The sequence below is a fragment of the Dasypus novemcinctus genome (genome assembly GCF_030445035.2).
Source record: "Dasypus novemcinctus isolate mDasNov1 chromosome 11 unlocalized genomic scaffold, mDasNov1.1.hap2 SUPER_11_unloc_2, whole genome shotgun sequence".
Lineage (NCBI taxonomy): Eukaryota > Metazoa > Chordata > Mammalia > Cingulata > Dasypodidae > Dasypus > Dasypus novemcinctus.
Genome location: NW_026688126.1, coordinates 338,879 through 348,739, shown reverse-complemented (window position 1 = coordinate 348,739; position 9,861 = coordinate 338,879). Strand labels below are relative to the sequence as shown.

At 38.3% G+C, this 9,861-nt stretch overlaps 1 pseudogene; it reads left to right on the top strand.

Moving 5' to 3' along the window:
* Positions 1-2,772: 2,772 nt before the first annotated feature.
* Positions 2,773-4,324, top strand: LOC131277380 (ornithine decarboxylase pseudogene; annotated as a pseudogene).
* The last annotated feature ends 5,537 nt before the right edge of the window (positions 4,325-9,861 follow it).

The window sequence follows — 9,861 nt, the reverse complement described above, 5'->3', positions numbered from 1 at the left end:
AAAAAGACAAAAAGAGAAGGAAAAAAGCAAAATATGACAAACACAATCCAATCAAAATATGGCTAACATAAATAATTCCTTGAAAGTAATAACACTGAATGTCAATGGATTAAACTCACTTATCAAAAGATTCAGGCTTGGAGATTGGATAAGGAAATATGACCCATCTATATGCTGTCTACAAGAAACACATCTTAGACCCAGGGATTCATGGAGGTTGAAAGTGAATGGTTGGAAAACAATCTTACAAGCAAACAATAACCAAAAAAGGCAGAAGTAGCTATATTAATATCAGACAAAATAGACTTTAAATGTGAAAAAATTGTGAGAGACAAAGAAGGCTACTACATATTAGTGAAAGGGACAATCTCTCAAGAAGAATGAATAATCATAAATATTTATGCTCCTAACAAGGGCACCTCCAAATACATGAGGCAAGCACTGGAAAAACTAAGTGAAAGAGTAGATGCCTCTACAATTATAGTGGGAGATTTTAATACACCACTATCAACTTTGCATAGAACATCTCAAAAGAGAAACATTAAAGAAATAAAAACTTTAAACAGTATATTAGAGGAGTTGGATCTAATAGACATTTACAGATCATTACACCCGAATACAGCAGGATATACATTTTTCTCAAGTGCACATGGATCATTCTCCAAGATGGACCATATGCTAGCCACAAAGAAAGGCTCAGTGAATTCAGAAAGATCAAAATCATAAAAAATAATATCTCTGACCACAGTGGAGTGAAGCCAGATTTCACACCAAGATATGGAAATTAAACAGCATGCTCTTAGAAAAACAGTGGGTCAAAGAGGAAATCTCAAAAGAAATTAATAACTACCTTGAAACTAATGAAAATGATAACACAACATACAAAACTTATGGGATGCCACAAAAGCAGTACTGAGAGGGAAATTTATAGCCATAAATTCATACATCCAAAAAGAAGAAAGAGCAAAAATTGAAGAACTACCTGCACATTTGGTGGAATTAGTAAAAAAACAACAAAGTAACCCCACAGGAAGAAGAAAGAAAGAACAAAGATAAGAGCAGAACTAAATGAAATAGAAAATAGGAAAGCACTTGAAAAGATAAACAAAACCAAGAAGCTGGTTCTTTGAGAAGATCAATAAAATTGACAAACCCTTAGCTAGACTAACAAAGAAAAAGAGAGAGAAGATGAAAATACACAAAATAAGAAACAAGAAGGGAGATGTCACCACTGACCCCATAGAAATAAAGATTATCATGAGAGGATACTTTGAAAAACTATATTCCAACAAAAATGACAATTCAGAGGAAATGGACAAATTCCTAGAAACACATAAGCAGCCTATATTGATGAAAGAAGAAATTGATGATCTCAACAAGCCAATCACAAGTAAAGAGATAGAATCAGTCATTAAAAACCTCCCAACTAAGAAGAGCCCAGGGCCAGATGGCTTCACTGGTGAATTCTACAAAACATTCCAGAAAGAACTAACACCAATCCTGCTGAAACTCTTCCAAAAAATCGAAGCAGAAGGAACATTACGTAACTCCTTCTATGATACCAACATGATCCTAGTACCAAAGCCAAACAAAGACACCACAAGAAAGGAAAATTACAGACCAATTTCTCTAATGAACCTAGATGCAAAAATCCTTAACAAAATAGTTGCTAACTGTATTCAACAATACATTAAGCAAATTATATACCATAACCAAGTGGGATTCATCCCAGGTATGCAAGGATGGTTCAACATAAGCAAATCAATCAATGTAACCAGATTAAAGGGAAAAAAATCACGATTATATCTATAGATGCAGAAAAAGAATTGGACAAAATACAGCACCCTTTCTTGATAAAAACACTGCAAAAGATCAGAATACAAGGAAAATTTTTTAACATAATAAAGAGTATATATGAAAAACCCACAGCCAACATCTTTTACAATGGTGAAATCCTAAAATCCTTCCCTCTAAGATCAGGAACAAGACAAGGATGCCTACTCTCACCCCTTCTATTTAACATTGTCTTAGAAGTACTTGCTTGAGCACTGAGGCAAGAAGCAGATACAAAAGGCATTCAAATTGGAAAGGAAAAAGTCAAAATTTCATTATTTGCAGATGACATGATCCTATACATAGAAAACCCTAAGAGGTTTACAACAAGGCTTCTAGAACTCATAAATGAGTTTAGTGAAGTTGTGGGTTATAAGATGAATGCACAAAAATCAGTAGCATTTCTATATACAAATAATGAGCAAGCTCAGGAGGAAATCAAGAAACAAATATCATTTACAACAGTAAATTAAAAAATCAAATACCTGGGAATAAATTTAACTAAAGATGTGAAAAACTTATACACAGAGAACTACACAAGACTGTTCAAGGAAATCAAAGAAGACCTAAATAAATGGAAGAATATTCCCTGTTCATGGATAGGAAGACTAAATATTATCAAGATGTCTATCCTACCAAAACTGATCTACACATTCAATGCAATCCCAATAAAAATCAACACAGCATTCTTTAAGGAATTAGAAAAACTCACTATGAAATTTATTTGGAAAGGAAAGAGGCCCCGAATAGCTAAAGACATATTGAAAAAGAAAAATAAGTCAGGCCTCTGCAGCTCTGCCACCAACCACCCTCTGGCAGCAGTTCTGGTGCCTCCTTGGGCCAGCAGTCCTCCAGTGGGAGGGAGCAAGGTGGGCGGTGGTGGTGGCAGCATTGCGGGCTGCAGGACCTCCTCGGGGAGTGGCCCCGGCACCCAAGTGCTAGGAGAACATTTCCACTGCTGCATCAAGGGCACAAGTCTTATAATTCAGCAAGATTTGGAATTCCTGGAGAATTGCCTTCCTGAAAAGTTGAAAGAAATCTCTTTAAATTCTGTCTCTTAGTTTTCCATTTTGTTGTGTTTCAGTGGAACATCAAGAAACCATGAACAACTTCAGTAATGAGGAGTTTGACTGCCATTTCCTGATGAAGGTTTTACTGCCAAGGACATTCTGGGCCAAAAAATTAATGAAGTTTCTTCTGATGATGATAAAGATGCCTTCTATGTTGCAGACCTTGGAGACATTCTAAAGAACATCTGAGATGGTTAAAAGTTCTTCCTCGTGTCACCCCATTCTTTGCAGTCAAATGTAATGACAGTAAAGCCATAGTGAAGACCCTGGCTTCCATAGGGACAGGATTTGATTGTGCTAGTAAGACTGAAATCCAGTTGGTGCAGAGTCTCGGGGTGCCGCCAGAGAGGATAATCTACGCAAACCCTTGTAAACAAGTGTCTCAAATTAAGTATGCCGCCAATAATGGTGTTGAGATGATGACTTTTGACAGCGAGATTGAGTTGATGAAAGTGGCCAGGGCATATCCAAAGGCAAAAGTTGGTTTTGTGGATTGCCACCGATGACTCCAAAGCAGTCTGCCACCTCAGTGTTAAATTTGGAGCCACACACAAAACCAGCAGGCTTCTTTTGGAATGGGCTAAAGAGCTTGATATTGATGTCATTGATGTCAGCTTCCATGTGGGAAGTGGCTATACTGATCCTGAAACTTTTGTGCAGGCCATCTATGATGCCTGCTGTGTCTTTGACATGGGAGCTGAGGTTGGTTTCAGCCATGTATCTGCTTGATATTGGGGGTGGCTTTCCCAGATCTGATGACGTGAAGCTTAAATTTGAAGAGATAACCAGTGTCATTAATCCAGCATTAGACAAGTATTTCCCATTAGTTTCTGGAGTGAGAATCATAGCTGAACCAGGCTGATATTATGTTGCTTCAGCTTTCACACTTGCAGTGAATATCATTGCCAAAATAAATTGTATTTAAGGAACAGACAGGCTCTGATGATGAAGATGAATCAAGTGAACAAACGTTTATGTATTATGTGAATGATGGAGTATATGGATCATTTAATTGTATCCTTTATGATCATGAGCATGTAAAGCCTCTTCTGCAGAAGAGATGCAAACCAGATGAGAAGTATTACTCACCTAGCATATGGGGACCCACGTGTGATGGCCTTGATTGGATCGTTGAGCACTGTGGCCTGCCGGAAATGCACGTGGGCGACTGGATGCTGTTTGACTGGATGCTGGGGGCTTACACTGTGGCTACTGCTTCCACTTTCAATGGGTTCCAGAGGCCAACCATCTACTAGGTGATGTCAGGGCCTGCATGGCAAGTCATGCAACAAATCGAGAGCCGGGGATTTCCACCCGAAGTAGAGGAGCAAGACGCCAGTGCTCTGCCTTTTTCCTGTGCTTGGGAAAGTGGGATGAGGCACCACCCGGCCACTTGTGCTCCAGCTAGTATTAATGTGTAAATACCATTTTTGTAGCTGCTAACTGTGAGTTTACCTTGAATGGAGGGATTTGGGGGGGGGGGGATCATTTAACTTAATTACTGCTAGTTTTGAAATGTCCTTCTAAGAGTAGGGTTGGCACAGACACAGCGATAAGGAAGACTAGGAGATGGGGTTACACTTATCTGTGTTCCTATGGAAACTACTTGATTATTTTGTTTTATATGGATTTTTATTCACTTTCAAACATACTTCTAAGGGATGCCTCTCACCTGCTGAGAAAGCATTTGTAGCTTGTATAACCGCAGAATGGGCCAAAAGCTTAATGTTGTGACCTGTTTTAAAAATAAAAGTATCTTGAAATAAAAAAAAAGAAAAAAGGAAAACAAAATTGGAGGAATCACACTACCTGACTTCAAAACATACTACAAAGCTACAGTAGAGAAAAAAGCATGGTATTGGCACAAGGAGAGACACACAGACCAATGGAACTGAACTGAGAGCTGATAGAGATCCTCATTTATATAGTCATATAATATTCAATAAAGCCACCAAACCCTCTCAACTGGGAAAGAATGGCCTATTCAAAAACTGGTGCCTGGAGAACTGGATATCCATATGTAAAAGAATGAAAGAGGATTACCATCTCACACCTTATACAAAAATCAACTCAAAATGGATCAAAGACCTAAATATGAGAGCCAAGACCATAAAGACTTTGGAAAGCAGTATAGGGAAACATATACAAGATCTTGTAATAGGAAATGGCTTCATGAACTTCACACCAAAAGCATGAGCAGCACAAGAACAAATAGATAAATGGGACCTCCTCAAAATTAAAGCCTTCTGCACCTCAAAGGAGTTTGTCAAGAAAGTGAAAAGAGAGCCTACACAATGGGAGAAAATATTTGGTAACCATATATCTGATAGGAGACTTATAACCTCCATGTATAAAGAACTCCTATATCTTGAAAATAAAAAGATAAACAACCCATTTTAAAAATGGGGAAAAGATTTAAACAGACACTTCTCCAAAGAAGAAATACAAATGGCTGAAAAGCACATGAAAAAATTATCCAAATCTCTAGGTATCAGGGAAATGCAAATCAAAACTACAATGAGATACCATCTTACTCCCATAAGATTGGCAGCTATGAATAAAACAGAAGACTGCAAATGCTGGAGAGGATGTGGAGGAATGGGAACACACATCCACTTTTGGTGGGAATGCAGAAGGATCCAACCATTCTGGAGGACAGTTTGTCAATTTCTTAAAAAACTCGCCATAGATTTGCCATATGACCTAACAATTCCACTGCTGGGGATATACCCAATGGAACTGAAAACAAGGACAAAAACTGATATATGCACACCAATCTTCATAGCAGCATTGTTTACTATTGCCAAAAGTTGGAATCAACCCAAATGCCCATCAACAGATGAACGGATAAATAAAATGTGGTATACACATACAATGGAATACTACTCGGCTTTAAAAGCAAATACACTACAAACACACATGATAACATTGATGAATCTTGAGAACCTTATTTTGAGTGAAGCAGCCCAGACATTGAAGGACAAATACTACATGGCCTCAATGGTATGAAATAAGTAAACCAAGCTGCCTCAGAGAGCTAGAGCCTGGGTGATAGACTTACAGGAAATTGGGGGGTAGAGGAAGGTTGCGAGCTGACACATACATGGGTGAAATCTATGATAAGCTGGGGTAAGTATTTGTACAAGGAAGGGATAAAATGGGGTCATAGTGTTAACTTTTGGGTGGGGCTTTGTGGTCTTGAGGGGGTTTAGGGATGGGAGGATGGGCAGTATTGCCCAAGAAATTGGGGGGAGGGTGGGGAAACATACGAACATAGAAGATTGTCAGGTATTTGGTAGAGAGTAATGCTGAGAAAACCTTTTCAAAAATATAATAAGGAAAGTTACCTTCAAGATGCTTAAAGGGGATAATCTGACACAGGACAGGCTCCTAGGGAATATGTGAACGCTCATTTTGCCATAGTGGGTTATATCATTGGATAGAGACCCATATAATGAGAGTGAAGGTATACCCACATCCTGGGGAGGACTGAGGCCATCAAATAGAGGGAACTGTATCTCTCAAGAGAAATGGTGGTTCCCAGGGCATTAGGGCAGTTTAGCATGTCAAGCCCTCAACACTATTGCAAGTATCTCTGAACATGGCCCTTCAAGCAATGAAGATTGACTGTCACTCTGGGCCCTGAGGGGAGGGGGAAGAGGTATTGAATAGATGGAACCAATGTGGGCAATAGAATTGTTTCACAAGAGTATGCAAGGATGGATATAAGACATGTAAAATTACACCAAAAATATATAGGGACTAAAATGTAAACCATAATGTAAAACATAAGATAACTAAAAATTTAGAAAATTGTATCATCTAAAATATAAACCACAATGAAAACACAGATGTTACCTTGTTTGAAAGCTATTGTCTCAATATCTGTACATCAGTTTCAGTAAATATAATATGAATATGTAAAAAGATTATTGCTGTGGAAGGGAAAAGGTTTTATGTTGGCTATGTGAGAGTACTGTATATTGTATATATGAATTACTGTGATCTAAAACTCTTGTGAATATAAGCTTAATAATTAGAAAAAAGAAAAGAAAAAGATAGAACGTAGACACTGAGGAAATGATGGAAGTAGTTGCCTTGACAATTTGCATACAGGACAACACTTACTGCAGTGATGGAAGGCAAAACATCAAAAACAAAGCTTTTGCATTTTTAAATTTTTTGATACCCCAATTTATTTTTACCATAATTTTTCCAAATTAATATGTATTCTATATCTATCCTTTAAACTCATTGCTATATTCCATTTTACTATTAAGGCAACCTGGCAATATATTGGGCTTCACTTTTCAGGAAGCTTTGGATCATCAGAGAAGTTCAACAATGGCAGCAGAGAAATACTGGTGTGGGATGTTATTGACAGGGGACACATGATTGGCAGGGAGTTCTACAGGGCATATATCCAGGGTACATAAAAATGTTTGGATATTTTCATAGTGGATATGATTAAAAACAACAACTGCGGGAGTGCTGAGTTCCTAGCCAGGGGAGCTCTATCACAGTCCCTAAAGGAACAGCAACAATCCCCCAAGTGCAATGGCAAAGACCAAAAAAGAATGGAGATCCAACAATGAGCCCTTGATACTAATGACTATGCTTATGAGCCTGTGCACCTGAAATAAGAACAAGGCCTAGACCTGCAGGCTGCCTAAGAGTTATCTCCTGAGAGCCTCCATGTTGCTCAAATGTGGCCAGTCTTGAAACCAAAATCAGCATGTAAATGCATTGCCTTACCCCCAGCATGGGACATGACTCCCGGGGATGAGCCTCCCTGGTGTCGAGGGATTACTACCAAGTACCAGCTGATGATATAACTAGAAAATGACCTTGAATAAAAGGGTCAACTCGGATCAGCAGAATATCTCAGTCTACATATAATACCAGGAGTTAAAAATGCTTTTTGACCTGAATCAAGGGGGAAATGGAAAGGACAAGTGAGTTTATATGGCTATGAGTCTCCAAAAAAGAGCTGGGAGGTTATCAGAGGGTTTGCCTTTATGCACACCTCAGCAGAGTCCCAGAGACAAAGTAGATACAACCCCGGGTATTGGTTCTTCTGAGGGCTACAGAGACCCACAGGTTCTATGGTCATGGCAGATGGAGTTCAGTGCCATGTCAGTTGGCCCTTTTTTGGAGTTTGTGTTTCTGTGTGATGGAGCTGGACTCAGATGTGATCTTTTTTCACAAGCCTTTCTTGTTACTTTTACCAGAACTGTAGTTGATGCTGGGGTTTAAAATATACCCAGGGATCTGAATCTCTGGACTGACCATATGATAGCCAGGCCCTGAGCCTTAACAGACTTCAGCTCCTACACTATGATTTATTGGACTTACCTCACTCAGCTAACATGGAGTTGAAGAAGGTCAACCACACACCATGGAGTCAGGAGTGCCTACAACTGAAAGCAGGAGGATTGCATCCAGCATCCATGTGGAATCTAAGCCCCCTCTGGATATAGATGTGGAGTGGGCACAACCATTCCAAGGTCTACAGGATGCAGGAATTGAATATGGATTAGAATGGACTTACTGGTATTCTATTCATGAACTATTGTGATTAGTAATCTAAGAAAATGTGGCATTGGTGTGGAGAAAGTGGCCATGGTGGCTGCTGGGTGTGGGGAATGGGAGGAAGAGATGAGATGTTGTAGGCATTTTCAGGACTTGGAGTTGTTCTGGGTGATGCTGCAGGAACAGTTACCAGACATTGTATGTCCTCCCATGGCCTACTGAATGGGAAGTGGTTGAGTGTGGGCTATGATGTGGACCTTTGACCATGAGGTGCAGCAGTGCTCAGAGATGTATTCACCAAATGCAATGAATGTCTCATGATGATGGAGGAGATTGTTCCTATGGGGGGATGGAGTGGGCTGAGGGGATGGGGGGTATATGGGGACCTCATATTTTTTTAATGTAACATTAAAAAAATAAAGACAAAAAAAATAAACCATTGCTGTATGATAAAAAAAAAAGATAGTTGTTTCCAACCTCACTCCTCAAACAACCTTCATATACTGTTTATTGCAAGGATCTTGACAAGGGGATCCAGAGGCCATGCAATTCTTATCAGCTTTTCTGGTTATATCATGACCAACTCCATCAGATATTAATAATCCTCAAGGAGGTGCTGAGTTCCATCATGGTAAAATTTAAAACAGGTAAAAATACTAAATAAAGTCCTTTTTAGTGAAATCAGGCTTGTAAGAAAACTCTCTGTTAAAGTGTTAACTTAGATAAGGAAATTATTCAGGCTGCAACTCTGTAAACCCCTGCTGTCTACATAATAATGTAGTTGTGGGCTAGTTGGTGTTAATAGAATTAAACTCTTGGAGAAGGAGATAAACATAGCAACATTAGTATTCTGTTTTGTTTCCATGCTAATTCTGATTGGGCCTATTTAACCAAAATAATAAAACTAGTACAAAATTTTTATCAAGGTGTTAAAAGGAATTTTTGGTTTTAAATCAATAGTTTACTCCTGAACTTCAAGTCTCAGTATAGTCTTACAGAGTAGTAATCCAAGAAATGTGTGTTCTAAACTGCTAAATAAGAGCTTAACTACATTTATGCTGCTCAACTTATCTTAACTGATTGCTGATAAGTAATAAAAATGTTTCCAAGCACAAGCTTGCATGTTACAGGCAACATGGATTCCAGAAAAAATCTTAAAAACAGTAAAATCTAAGATGTGCTATGATGGAGAACTTAAAAACAGCTATACCAAAAAAGTAAGAAAGTAAGAATTATGAGTCAATTGTAAACTGTATGTTCCTATTAATGTGTTGTAATTGTTTTGTGTTTGTTTGTTCAGTGTCAGTTTATGTTTTGATACCTCTGGATGGTGATATAAATGAATAAATAAAAATTTCTAAGAGTTCTATTCAAATGGCCAAAAATTAAATAAGTGCTTATATTAATACTTAAGTTTAAATGTTAA